Raw genomic sequence first — 14,187 nt, 5'->3', positions numbered from 1 at the left:
GTGCAGAAGCTTTTTATCTGGATGAAGTCGCAAAAGTTCATTTTTGCTTTTGTTTCACTAGCTTTTGGAGATGTATCTTGAAAGAAGTTGTGTGGCCGATGTCAAAGAGGTTACTGCCTATGTTCTCCTCGAGGATTTTGATGGATTCTTGTCTCACATTGAGGTCTTTCAACCACTTTGAGTTTATCTTTGTGAATGGTGTTAGAGAATGGTTGAGTTTCATTCTTCTCCATGTGGCTATCCAATTTTCCCAGCACCATTTATTGAAGAGACTGTTTTTTTTCCATTGCGTGTTTTTTCCTGCTTTGCCAAAGATTATTTGACCATAGAGTTGAGAGTCCATAGCTGGGTTCTCTATTCTGTTCCATTGGTCTATATGTCTGTTTTTGTGCCAGTACCATGCTGTCTTGGTGATCACTGCTTTGTGATATAGCTTAAAATTGGGCAACGTGATGCCCCCAGCTTTGTTTTTCTTTTTGAACATTTCCTTGGCGATTCGGGGTCTTTTCTGATTCCACACAAATTTTAGGATTGTTTGTTCCAGCACTTTGAAAAATGTCATTGGAATTTTGATCGGGATGGCATTGAAGATATAGATTGCTCTGGGTAGCATAGACATTTTAACAATGTTTATTCTTCCGATCCATGAGCATGGAATATTTTTCCATCATTTTGTATATTCTTCCATTTCTTTTATGAGTGTTTTGTAGTTCCTGGAGTAGAGATCCTTTACCTCTTTGGTTAGGTTTATTCCGAGCTATCTTATGGTTTTTGGTGGTATTGTAAATGGAATCGTTTCTCTAATTTCTCTTTCTACAGTTGTGTTGTTAGTGTAAAAGAAAGCAACTGATTTCTGTGCATTGATTTTGTATCCTGCCACATTACTGAATTGCTGGATGAGTTCTAGTAATTTGGGGGTGGAGTCTTTTGGGCTTTCCACATAAAGTATCACGTCCTCTGCGAAAAGAGAGAGTTTGACTTCTTCTTTGCCAATTTGAATACATTTTTTCTTTTTGTTGTCTGATTGCTGTTGCTAGGACTTCTAGTACTATGTTGAACAACAATGGTGAGAGTGGGCACCCTTGACGTGTTCCTGATCTTAAGGGAAAGGCTCTCAGCCTTTCCCCATTGAGGATGATACTCACTGTGGGCTTTTCATAGATGGATTTTATGAGCTTGAGGAATGTTCCCTCTATCCCTATACTCTGAAGAGTTTTAGTCAGGACAGGATGTTGTATTTTGTCAAATGCTTTTTCTGCATCAATTGAGAGGACCATATGGTTCTTCTCCTTCCTCTTATTAATGTGTTCTATCACATTGATTGATTTGCGAATGTTGAACCACCCTTGCATCCCGGGAATAAATCCCACTTGGTCGTGGTGGATGATCCATTGAATGTATTGTTGGATCCTATTAGCTAGGATTTTGTTGAGGATTTTGGAATCCATAATCATCAGGGATATGGGTCTGAAATTCTCCTTTTTGATGGGGTCTTTGCCTGGTTTGGGGATTAAGGCAATGCTGGCCTCATAGAATGAGTGTGGAAGTTTTCCTTCTGTTTCTATTTTTTGAAACAGTTTCGGTAGAATAGGTATTATTTCTTCTTTGAATGTTTGGTAGAATTCCCCAGGGAATCTATCAGGCCCTGGACTCCTGCTTTTGCGGAGGTTTCTGATCACTGCTTCAATCTCGTTACTGGTTTTTGGCTTATTCAGGTTGTCAATTTCTTCCTGTTTCAGTCTTGACAGCTTATAGGGTTCCAGGAAGGCCTCCATTTCATCCAGATTGCTCAGTTTCTTGGCATATAGTTGTTGATAATAATTTCTAATAATTCTTTCTATTTCCTTGGTGTTAGTCGTGTCCTCTCCCCTTTCATTCATCATTTTATTAATTTGGGTCCTTTCTCTTTTCTTTCGGATAAGTCTGGCCAGTGGTTTTTCGATCTTATTAATTCTTTCAAAGAACCAACTTCTAGTCTCGTTGATCTGATCTACTGTGTTTCTGGTTTCTAATTCATTGATTTCTGCCCTAATTTTAATTATTTCTCTTCTAATGCATGGCTTAGCCATCGTTTGTTGCTTTTTCTCTAGTTCTTCAAGGTGTAGAGTTAGCTGGTGAATTTGGGATTTTTCTGTTTTTTTGAGTGAGGCTTGAATGGCTATGTATTTCCCCCTTAGGACCGCCTTTGCAGTATGCCATAGGTTTTGGACCAATGTGTTTTCGTTCTCATTGATTTCCATGAATTGTTTAAGTTGTTCTTTGATTTCCTGGTTGACCCAAGCATTCTTGAGCAGAGTGGTCTTTAGCTTCCAAGTGTTTGAATTTCTGCCAAATTTTTTCTTGTGATTGAGTTCCAGTGTTAGAGCATTGTGGTCTGAGAATATGCAGGGAATAATCTCAATCTTTTGGTATCGGTTGAGACCTGATTTGTCACCCAGTATGTGGTCTATTCTGGAGAAAGTTCCATGTGCGCTCGAGAAGAACGAGTATTCTGTTGTTTTAGGGTGGAATGTTCTGTAAATATCCATGAGGTCCACCTGGTCCAATGTATCATTCAAAGCTCTTGTTTCCTTGTTGATTTTCTGCTTAGATGATCTGTCCATTGCTGAGAGTGGAGTATTGAGGTCTCCTACAATTAACGTATTGTTATCAATATGACTCTTTATTTTGGTGAACAGTTGGCTTATGTAGATGGCTGCTCCCATGTTGGGGGCATAGATATTTACAATTTTTAGATCTTCTTTTGGATAGACCCTTTAAGAATGATATAGTGTCCTTCTGTGTCTCTTATTACAGACTTTAGTTTAAAATCTAATTTGTCTGATAAGAATTGCTACCCCAGCTTTCTTTTGAGGTCCGCTGGCATGGAAGATGGATCTCCATCCCTGCCCTTTCAGTCTGGATGTATCTTTAGGTTCAAAATGAGTCTCTTGTAGACAGCATATGGATGGGTCCTTTTTATCCAATCTGCAACCCTGTGCCGTTTTATGGGAGCGTTTAGGCCATTCACGTTGAGAGTGATTATTGAAAGATATGAATTAATTGTCATCATGTTGCCTGTGAAGACGTTGTTTTTATAGATTGTCCCTGTAAATTTCTGTTGTAGATCACTCTTGGGGTCTTTCTCCTTTTATAGAACCCCCTTAATATTTCTTGCAGGGCCGGCTTTATGGTCACATATTCTTTCAGTTTATGCCGGTCATGGAAGCTCTGCATCTCTCCATCCATTCTAAATGACAGCCTTGCCGGATAAAGTATTCTTGGCTGCATGTTCTTCTCATTTAGTACCCTGAATATGTCTTGCCAGGCCTTTCTGGCTTGCCAGGTCTCTGTGGATAGGTCTGACGTGACGATTCTGATGTTCCTCCCTCTGTACGTAAAGAATCTCTGCCCCCTAACTGCCCTTAAGATGGTTTCCTTGGTTCTAAGATTTGCAAGTTTACTATTACATGCCGGGGTGTTGGCCTGTTTTCCTTGATCTTAGGAGGGGTCCTCTCTGCCTCTAGGACTCGCATGTTTGTTTCATTCCCCAGATTAGGGAAGTTCTCAGCTACGATTTGCTCAAATACATCTTCTAGTCCTCTCTCTCTCCACTCCCTCCGGGATTCCAGTTATTCTGACATTGGAACGCTTCATGGTGTCACTTATTTCTCTGATTCTATTTTCATGGATTCTGAGTTGTTTTTCCCTGGCCTCCTCTTTTCCCTTTTTATCTACTATATTGTCTTCCAGGTCTCTTTTTCGCTCTTCTGCCTCACTTACCCTAGCTGTTAGATTATCTAGATTGGATTGGATCTCATTGATAGCATTTTTAAGTTCTGCCAATTCACCTTTCATTTCTGCCCTTAGAGACTCTATGTTGCCATTAATTGACTTCTCCATTCTAGCCATTGTCTTCACAATTGCTATCTTGAATTCCATCTCCGACATCTTGGTTATATCTGCATCCATTTGTAAATCTGCAGCATAAGTCATAATCTCTGAGTCTTTTCTATTTTGGTGGCTCCTCCTCCCAGTCATTATGTGGATGGCTGTTTGAGGGAATGTATAGAGTCCCAATTATTGACCGGAACCCAAGCAAGATGTACCTGTTTTCTTGGGACCTTAGGGTTGCTGGCCTCTTGTTTTCCCAGCCTGTCTTCTGCGGGAGGGGCCTGCTGCACTGTTACTCAGGCAACCCTGTTTGGGCGGAGTTGACCTGCCCCCGTGTGGCGGGGGATGGGCTCAGCGGGAATCAGTCTTTGGGGCTTTTGTTTTCTGGCAGCTTTCCCTGGCGGCTTTCAGCGTCTCTTCCACGAGTCAGAGCAGAAGAGACCGTTTCCAACCCTCTGCCTCAGAGCAGAGAGACCGCAGTCTGTTCTTCAGTGAGCTCCCCAGGCCACACGGTCTCCATTTCTGTCCGCGCTGCTATAAACTGCAGCGTCCTGGGTTGTGCGCCCCTCCGCAGCGCTCCCAGTCCTGCCTCTAGGTCAGGGCACCTCTCTGCCCTTTGTGCTTCTAAAACTGCCAGCCGCTCCCAGTTCGCGTGTGTGTGCACGACCCCGCCGCTCTGGGTTTCCGTCCCGGGGGCTGCAGTTCGCAAGCACGACCCCGGCGCTCCGGGTTTCCACCCTGGGGGCTGCCCTAAAGTCCTTTCCCTGCTGCTACCGGTCTGCGAGTCTGTGCCCCGTTCACAGCGCGCGAGGCTGTCACTCACCGGTGGTGTAGGATCCCCATGACCAGGCACGCTCCCGCTGCCGTTTATCCTCCGATATCTGCCCCAGGAATCACGGCTCCCCACTTCGAGCCTCAATACCAACCGCCTGCGATATTCTGTTTGTAGAGATCCAGATCTTCTTACATCTCAGGCTGGTTTCATGGGTGCTCAGAGTGGTCTGGTAGATATCCAGCTCAATTCCGGGGACCAGTTGAAGTAGCGTCCCCTACTCCTCCGCCATCCCCCCCCCCCCAGAAACTTCTTGCTAGACACATTTCCAGAGGCAAGGGAAACAGAAGCAAAAATGAACTGTTGGGAATTCATCAGGATAAAAAGGTTTTACACAGCAAAGGAAACAATCAACAAAACTAAAAGGCAACCTACAGAATGGAAGAAGATATTCACAAATGACATATCAGATAAAGGGCTTGTATCCAATATCTATAAAGAACTTATCAAATTCCTCACCCAAAAAGAAAAAGTCAAGAAATGGGCAGAGAACATGAACAGATATTTCTCCAAAGAGGACATACAAATGGCTAACAGACACATGAAAAAATACTCAACATCACTCGGCATTAGGGAAATACAAATCCAAACCACAAAAAGATACCACCTGCCACCATTCATAATGGCTAAACTAACAAATCGGGAAACAACAGATGTTGGCAAGGATGTGGAGAAAGGGGAACCCTCTTGTACTGTTGGTGGGAATGCAACCTGGTGCAGCCACTCTGGAAAACAGTATGGAGTTTTCTCAAATAGTTAGAAATAGTTACTCTATGACCCAGCAATGGCACTAGAAGGTATTTTTCCAAAGGATACAAACATAGTGATTCAAAGGAGCACATGCACCCCAACGTTTATAGCAGCAATGTCCACAACAGCCAAAATATAGAAAGAGCCCAGATGTCTGTTGACAGATGAATGGATAAAGATGAGGTGATATATATATATATATATATATATATATATATATATACGGAATATTACTCAGTCATCAAAAAGAATGAACTCTTGCCATTTGCAATGACGTGGATTGTTCTTGAGGGTATAATGCTAAGTAAAATAAGTCAGTCAGAGAAAAACAAATATATAATTTCACTCATATGTGGAATTTAAGAAACAAAACAGATGAAAATTGGGGAAGAGGAGGAAAAACAAAATAAGAAAAAAGCTGAGAAGTAAACCTTAAGAGACTTTTACTTGGAACAAACTGAGGTTTGCTGGAGGAGTGGTGGGTGGTGGGATTGGGTAATTGGGTGATGGCCATTAAGGAGGGCACTTGAGGAGAAGGGGAAAGATGGCGGAGGAGTAGGGGACCCTATTTCAACTGGTCCCTGGAATTGAGCTGGGTATCTACCAGACGACTCTGAGCACCCATGAAACCAGCCTGAGATGTAAGAAGATCTGGATCTCTACAAACAGAATATCGCAGGCGGTTGGTATTGAGGCTCGAAGTGGGGAGCCGTGATTCCTGGGGCAGATATCGGAGGATAAACGGCAGCGGGAGCGTGCCTGGTCATGGGGATCCTACACCACCGGTGAGTGACAGCCTCGCGCGCTGTGAACGGGGCACAGACTCGCAGACCGGTAGCAGCAGGGAAAGGACTTTAGGGCAGCCCCCAGGGTGGAAACCCGGAGCGCCGGGGTCGTGCTTGCGAACTGCAGGCCCCGGGACGGAAACCCAGAGCGGCGGGGTCGTGCACACACACGCGAACTGGGAGCGGCTGGCGGTTTTAGAAGCACAAAGGGCAGAGAGGTGCCCTGACCTAGAGGCAGGACTGGGAGCGCTGCGGAGGGGCGCACAACCCAGGACGCTGCAGTTTATAGCAGCGCGGACAGAAATGGAGACCGTGTGACCTGGGGAGCTCACTGAAGAACAGACTGCGGTCTCTCTGCTCTGAGGCAGAGGGTTGGAAACGGTCTCTTCTGCTCTGACTCGTGGAAGAGACGCTGAAAGCCGCCAGGGAAAGCTGCCAGAAAACAAAAGCCCCAAAGACTGATTCCCGCTGAGCCCATCCCCCGCCACACGGGGGCAGGTCAACTCCGCCCAAACAGGGTTGCCTGAGTAACAGTGCAGCAGGCCCCTCCCGCAGAAGACAGGCTGGGAAAACAAGAGGCCAGCAACCCTAAGGTCCCAAGAAAACAGGTACATCTTGCTTGGGTTCCGGTCAATAATTGGGACTCTATACATTCCCTCAAACAGCCATCCACATAATGACTGGGAGGAGGAGCCACCAAAATAGAAAAGACTCAGAGATTATGACTTATGCTGCAGATTTACAAATGGATGCAGATATAACCAAGATGTCGGAGATGGAATTCAAGATAGCAATTGTGAAGACAATGGCTAGAATGGAGAAGTCAATTAATGGCAACATAGAGTCTCTAAGGGCAGAAATGAAAGGTGAATTGGCAGAACTTAAAAATGCTATCAATGAGATCCAATCCAATCTAGATAATCTAACAGCTAGGGTAAGTGAGGCAGAAGAGCGAAAAAGAGACCTGGAAGACAATATAGTAGATAAAAAGGGAAAAGAGGAGGCCAGGGAAAAACAACTCAGAATCCATGAAAATAGAATCAGAGAAATAAGTGACACCATGAAGCGTTCCAATGTCAGAATAACTGGAATCCCGGAGGGAGTGGAGAGAGAGAGGACTAGAAGATGTATTTGAGCAAATCGTAGCTGAGAACTTCCCTAATCTGGGGAATGAAACAAACATGCGAGTCCTAGAGGCAGAGAGGACCCCTCCTAAGATCAAGGAAAACAGGCCAACACCCCGGCATGTAATAGTAAACTTGCAAATCTTAGAACCAAGGAAACCATCTTAAGGGCAGTTAGGGGGCAGAGATTCTTTACGTACAGAGGGAGGAACATCAGAATCGTCACGTCAGACCTATCCACAGAGACCTGGCAAGCCAGAAAGGCCTGGCAAGACATATTCAGGGTACTAAATGAGAAGAACATGCAGCCAAGAATACTTTATCCGGCAAGGCTGTCATTTAGAATGGATGGAGAGATGCAGAGCTTCCATGACCGGCATAAACTGAAAGAATATGTGACCATAAAGCCGGCCCTGCAAGAAATATTAAGGGGGTTCTATAAAAGGAGAAAGACCCCAAGAGTGATCTACAACAGAAATTTACAGGGACAATCTATAAAAACAACGTCTTCACAGGCAACATGATGACAATTAATTCATATCTTTCAATAATCACTCTCAACGTGAATGGCCTAAACGCTCCCATAAAACGGCACAGGGTTGCAGATTGGATAAAAAGGACCCATCCATATGCTGTCTACAAGAGACTCATTTTGAACCTAAAGATACATCCAGACTGAAAGGGCAGGGATGGAGATCCATCTTCCATGCCAGCGGACCTCAAAAGAAAGCTGGGGTAGCAATTCTTATCAGACAAATTAGATTTTAAACTAAAGTCTGTAATAAGAGACACAGAAGGACACTATATCATTCTTAAAGGGTCTATCCAAAAGAAGATCTAAAAATTGTAAATATCTATGCCCCCAACATGGGAGCAGCCATCTACATAAGCCAACTGCTCACCAAAATAAAGAGTCATATTGATAACAATACGTTAATTGTAGGAGACCTCAATACTCCACTCTCAGCAATGGACAGATCATCTAAGCAGAAAATCAACAAGGAAACAAGAGCTTTGAATGATACACTGGACCAGGTGGACCTCATGGATATTTACAGAACATTCCACCCTAAAACAACAGAATACTCGTTCTTCTCGAGCGCACATGGAACTTTCTCCAGAATAGACCACATACTGGGTGACAAATCAGGTCTCAACCGATACCAAAAGATTGAGATTATTCCCTGCATATTCTCAGACCACAATGCTCTAAAACTGGAACTCAATCACAAGAAAAAAATTGGCAGAAATTCAAACACTTGGAAGCTAAAGACCACTCTGCTCAAGAATGCTTGGGTCAACCAGGAAATCAAAGAAGAACTTAAACAATTCATGGAAATCAATGAGAACGAAAACACATTGGTCCAAAACCTATGGCATACTGCAAAGGCGGTCCTAAGGGGGAAATACATAGCCATCCAAGCCTCACTCAAAAAAACAGAAAAATCCCAAATTCACCAGCTAACTCTACACCTTGAAGAACTAGAGAAAAAGCAACAAACGATGGCTAAGCCATGCATTAGAAGAGAAATAATTAAAATTAGGGCAGAAATCAATGAATTAGAAACCAGAAACACAGTAGATCAGATCAACGAGACTAGAAGTTGGTTCTTTGAAAGAATTAATAAGATCGAAAAACCACTGGCCAGACTTATCCGAAAGAAAAGAGAAAGGACCCAAATTAATAAAATGATGAATGAAAGGGGAGAGGACACGACTAACACCAAGGAAATAGAAAGAATTATTAGAAATTATTATCAACAACTATATGCCAAGAAACTGAGCAATCTGGATGAAATGGAGGCCTTCCTGGAACCCTATAAGCTGTCAAGACTGAAACAGGAAGAAATTGACAACCTGAATAGGCCAAAAACCAGTAACGAGATTGAAGCAATGATCAAAAACCTCTGCAAAAACAAGAGTCCAGGGCCTGATGGATTCCCTGGGGAATTCTACCAAACAGTCAAAGAAGAAATAATACCTATTCTACCGAAGCTGTTTCAAAAAATAGACACAGAAGGAAAACTTCTAAACTCATTCTATGAGGCCAGCATTGCCTTAATCCCCAAACCAGGCAAAGACCCCATCAAAAAGGAGAATTTCAGACCCATATCCCTGATGATTATGGATTCCAAAATCCTCAACAAAATCCTAGCTAATAGGATCCAACAATACATTCAAAGGATCATCCACCACGACCAAGTGGGATTTATCCCTGGTATGCTAGGGTGGTTCAACATTCGCAAATCAATCAATGTGATAGAACACATTAATAAGAGGAGGGACAAGAACCATATGGCCCTCTCAATTGATGCAGAGAAAGCATTTGACAAAATACAACATCCTTTCCTGATTAAAACTCTCCAGAGTATAGGGATAGAGGGAACATTCCTCAAGTTCATAAAATCCATCTATGAAAAACCCAGAACGAATATCATCCTCAATGGGGAAAGGCTGAGAGCCTTTCCCTTAAGATCAGGAACACGTCAAGGATACCCACTCTCGCCCCTATTGTTCAACATAGTACTAGAAGTCCTAGCAACAGCAATCAGACAACAAAAAGAAATAAAACGCATTCAAATTGGCAAAGAAGAAGTCAAATTCTCTCTTTTCGCAGATGACATGATACTTTATGTGGAAAACCCAAAAGACTCCTTCCCCAAATTACTAGAACTCATCCAGCAATTCAATAATGTGGCAGGATACAAAATCAATGCACAGAAATCAGTTGCTTTCTTATACACTAACAATGCAACTGTAGAAAGAGAAATTAGAGAAATGGTTCCATTTACAATCGCACCAAAAACCATAAGATAGCTCAGAATAAACCTAACCAAAGAGGTAAAGGATCTATACTCCAGGAACTACAGAACACTCATGAAAGAGATGGAAGAAGACACAAAAAGATGGAAAAATATTCCATGCTCATGGATAGGAAGAATAAACATTGTTAAAATGTCTATGCTACCCAGATCAATCTATACCTTCAATGCCATCCCGAGTAAAATTCCAGTGACATTTTTCAAAGTGCTGGAACAAACAATCCTAAAATTTGTATGGAATCAGAAAAGACCCTGAATCTCCAAGGAAATTTTAAAAAAAGAAAAAGAAAGCAGGGGGCATCACGTTACCCGATTTCAATCTATATTACAAAGCAGTGATCACGAAGACAGAATTGTATTGGCACAAAAACAGACATATAAACCAGTGGAACAGAATAGAGAGCCCAGATATGGACTCTCAACCCTATGGTCAAATAATCTTCAACAAAGCAGGAAAAAGTATGCAATGGAAAAAAAACAATCTCTTCAATAAATGGTGCTGGGAAAATTGGATAGCCACATGCAGAAGAATGAAACTGGACCATTCTCTAACACCATTCACAAAGATAAACTCAAACTGGATCGCTAACAGGCATAAGAAAAAGTGTTCATTATCATTAGCCATCAGGGAAATCCAAATCAAAACCACACTGAGATACCACCTTACACCAGTTAGAATGGTAAAAATGGACAGGGAAAGAAACAACAAATGTTGGAGAGGTTGTGGAGAAAGGGGAACCCTCTTACACTGTTGGTGGGAATGCAAGTTGGTAGAGCCACTTTGGAAAACAGTGTGGAGGTTCCTCAAAAATTTAAAAATAGAGCTACCCTATGACCCAGCAATTGCACTCCTGGGTATTTACCCCAAAGACACAGATGTAGTGAAAAGAAGTGCCTTATGTACCCCAATGTTCATAGCAGCAATGTCCACAGTAGCCAAACTGTGGACAGGGCCGAGATGGCCTTCAACAGATGAATGGATAAAGAAGATGTGGTCCATATATACAATGGAATATTACTCAGCCATCAGAAAAGATGAATACCCAACTTTTACATCAACATGGATGGGACTGGAGGAGATTATGCTAAGTGAAATAAGTCAAGCAGAGAGAGTCAATTATCATATTGTTTCACCTATTTGTGGAACATAAGGAATGGCATGGAGGACATTAGGAGAAGGAAGGGGAAAATGGGGAGGTGGGAATTGGAGGGAGAGATGAACCATGAGAGACTATGGACTCTGAGAAACAAACAGGGTTTTAGAGGGGTGGGGGGATGGGTTAGCCCAGCGATGGGTATTAAGGAGGGCACGTACTGCATGGAGCACTGGGTGCTATACGAAAACAATGGATCGTGGATCACCATATCAAAAACCAGGTATGTATTTTATGGTGACTAACAGTACATAATAAAATTGAAAAAAAAAAAAGAAACCTGGACATACCAAAAAAAAAAAAAAAAAAGTTTCGAGGCTGAGTTTTAAGACGTTGCTACCTGTGTTCTTCTCTAAGATTTTGACAGTTTTCTGTCTCACATTTATGTCTTTCGTCCATTTTGAATTTATTTTTGTGTATGTTGTAAGATAGTGGTCCAGTTTCATTCTTCTGCATTTTGCTGTCCATTTTTCCCAACACCATTTGTTGAAGAGATTCTCTTTTTTCCATTGGATATTCTTTCCTGCTTTGTCAAAGATTAGTTGACCATAGAGTTGAGGTTTGATTTCTGGGTTCTTTATTCTGTTCTATTGATCTATGTGTCTGTTTTTTTGCCAGTACCATACTGTCTTGACGATTGCCCCTTTGTAATACAGCTTGAAGTCTGGAATTGTGATACCTCTGGCTTTGGTTTTCTTTCTCAACATTTCTTTGGCTATTTGGGGTCTTTTGTGGTTCCAAACAAATTTTAGGATTATTTGTTCCAGCTCTGTGAAAAATGCTGCTGGTATTTTGATAGGGATTTCATTGAATGTGTACATGTCTTTGGGTAGTGTAGACATTTTAACAATATTCATTTTAACAATATTTGTTCTTCCAATCCATGAACATGGAATGTTTTTCCATTTCTTTGTGTCTTCTTCAATTTCTTTCATAAATGTTCTATAGTTTTCAGAGTACAGATATTTACCTCTCTGGTTAGGTTTATTCCAAATATCTTATGGTATTTGGTGCAATTTTGAATGGAATTGATTCCTTAATTTCTCTTTCTGCTGCTTCATTGTTAATGTACAGAAAGGCACCAGACTTCATACAATGATTTTATATTCTGTGACTTTACTGAATTCCTGTATTACTCTAGTAATTTTTGGGTGGAGTCTTTTGGATTTTCAACACATAGTATCATGTCATCTGCAAAGAGTAAAATTTTGAGTTCTTCTTTGCTGATTTGGATGCCCTGTATTTCTTTCATTATCTGACTGCTGAGGCTAGGAGTTACAGTACTATGTTGAACAGCAGTGGTGAGAATGGACATCCCTGTTGTGTTCCTGACCTTAGGGGAAAAGCTCTCAGGTTTTCCCCATTGATGATGATATTCGCAGTGGGTCTTTTGTATATGGCTTTTATGATGTTGATGTATGTTCCCTCCCTAGTTGTGGAGGTTTTTGTTTTTGTTTTTGTTTTTGTTTTTTTAATCAAGAAAGGTTGCTGTGTTGGCCAAATGACTTTTCTGCATCTATTGAGAGGATCCTATGGTTCTTCTCCTTTATTTTATTAATGTGTTGAATCTGGTTGATTTGTGGATGTTGAACCACCCCTGCAGCCCAGGAATAAATCCCATTTGGTCAAAGTGCATGATTCTTTTAACGTCCTGGTGGATCCTATTAGCTAGTATCTTGGTGTGAATTTTTGCTTCCATGTTCATCAAGGATATTGACCTGTATTTCTCCTTTTGAGTGGGGTCTTTGTCTGGTGTCAGGATCAAGTTAATGTTGGCCTCATAAAATGAGTTTGGAAGTTTTCATGCCATTTCTATTTTTTGAAACAGCTTCAGAAGAATAGATATTAATTCTTCTTTAAATGTTTGGTGAATTCTCCTGGGAGGCCATCGAGCCCTGGACTCTTGTTTGTTGGGAGATATTTGATCACAGTTTCAGTTTCCTTGCTGGTTATGGGTCTGTTCAGGTTTTGTATTTCTTCCTGTTTCAGTTTTGGTAGTTTATATGTTTCTAGGAATTTATTCATTTCTTCCAGATTGCCTAATTAGTTGGCATATAATTACTCATAATATTCTTTTATAATTATTTGTATTTTTTTGGTTTTGTTTGTGATCTCTCCACTTTCATTCATGATTTTATTTTTTTGGTCCTTTCTCTTTTCTTCTTGAGATGTCTGACTAGGGTTTTATCAATCTTGTTAATTGTTTCAAAGAACTAACTCTTAGTTTGGTGGACCTATTCTACTGTTCCCCCCCCCCTTCATTTCTATATTATTGATTTCTGCTCTAACCTTTATTATTTCTCTTCTCCTGCTGGATTTAGGCTTTATTGGTTGTTCTTTTTCCATCTCTTTTAGGTGTAAGCTTAGGTTGTGTATTTGAGACTTTTTTTGCTTCTTGAGGAAAGCCTGTATGCTTCCCTTTTAGGACTGTCTTTGTTGTATCCAAACTGTTTTGAACTGTTGTGTTTTCATTTTTATTTGCTTCCATGTATTTTTTTAAAAACTCTTCTTACATTTCATAGTTGACCCATTCATTCTTGGTAGGATGTTTGTTCACCTTCATGAATTTGTGGTCCTTCCAAATTTTTTTCTTGGGTTGACCTCAAGTTTCATAGCTGTGGTCTGAAAACATGCGTGGTATGATCTCTGAGTCTTTTTGTTCCAGTTGAGACCTGATTCATGACCCAGTATTGATCTATTCTGGAGAAAGTCCCATGTGCACTCGAGAAGAATGAATATTCTGTTGTTTTAGGATGGAATGTTCTGTATATATCTCCGAAGTCCATCTGGTCCAGTGTGTCATTGAAAGCTCTTGTTTCCTTGTTCATCTTCTGTTTAGATGATCTG

Source organism: Halichoerus grypus, chromosome X (genome assembly GCF_964656455.1).
Source record: "Halichoerus grypus chromosome X, mHalGry1.hap1.1, whole genome shotgun sequence".
Lineage (NCBI taxonomy): Eukaryota > Metazoa > Chordata > Mammalia > Carnivora > Phocidae > Halichoerus > Halichoerus grypus.
The sequence above is the reverse complement of the archived record's forward strand: the minus strand, read 5'-3'. Positions refer to the sequence as shown.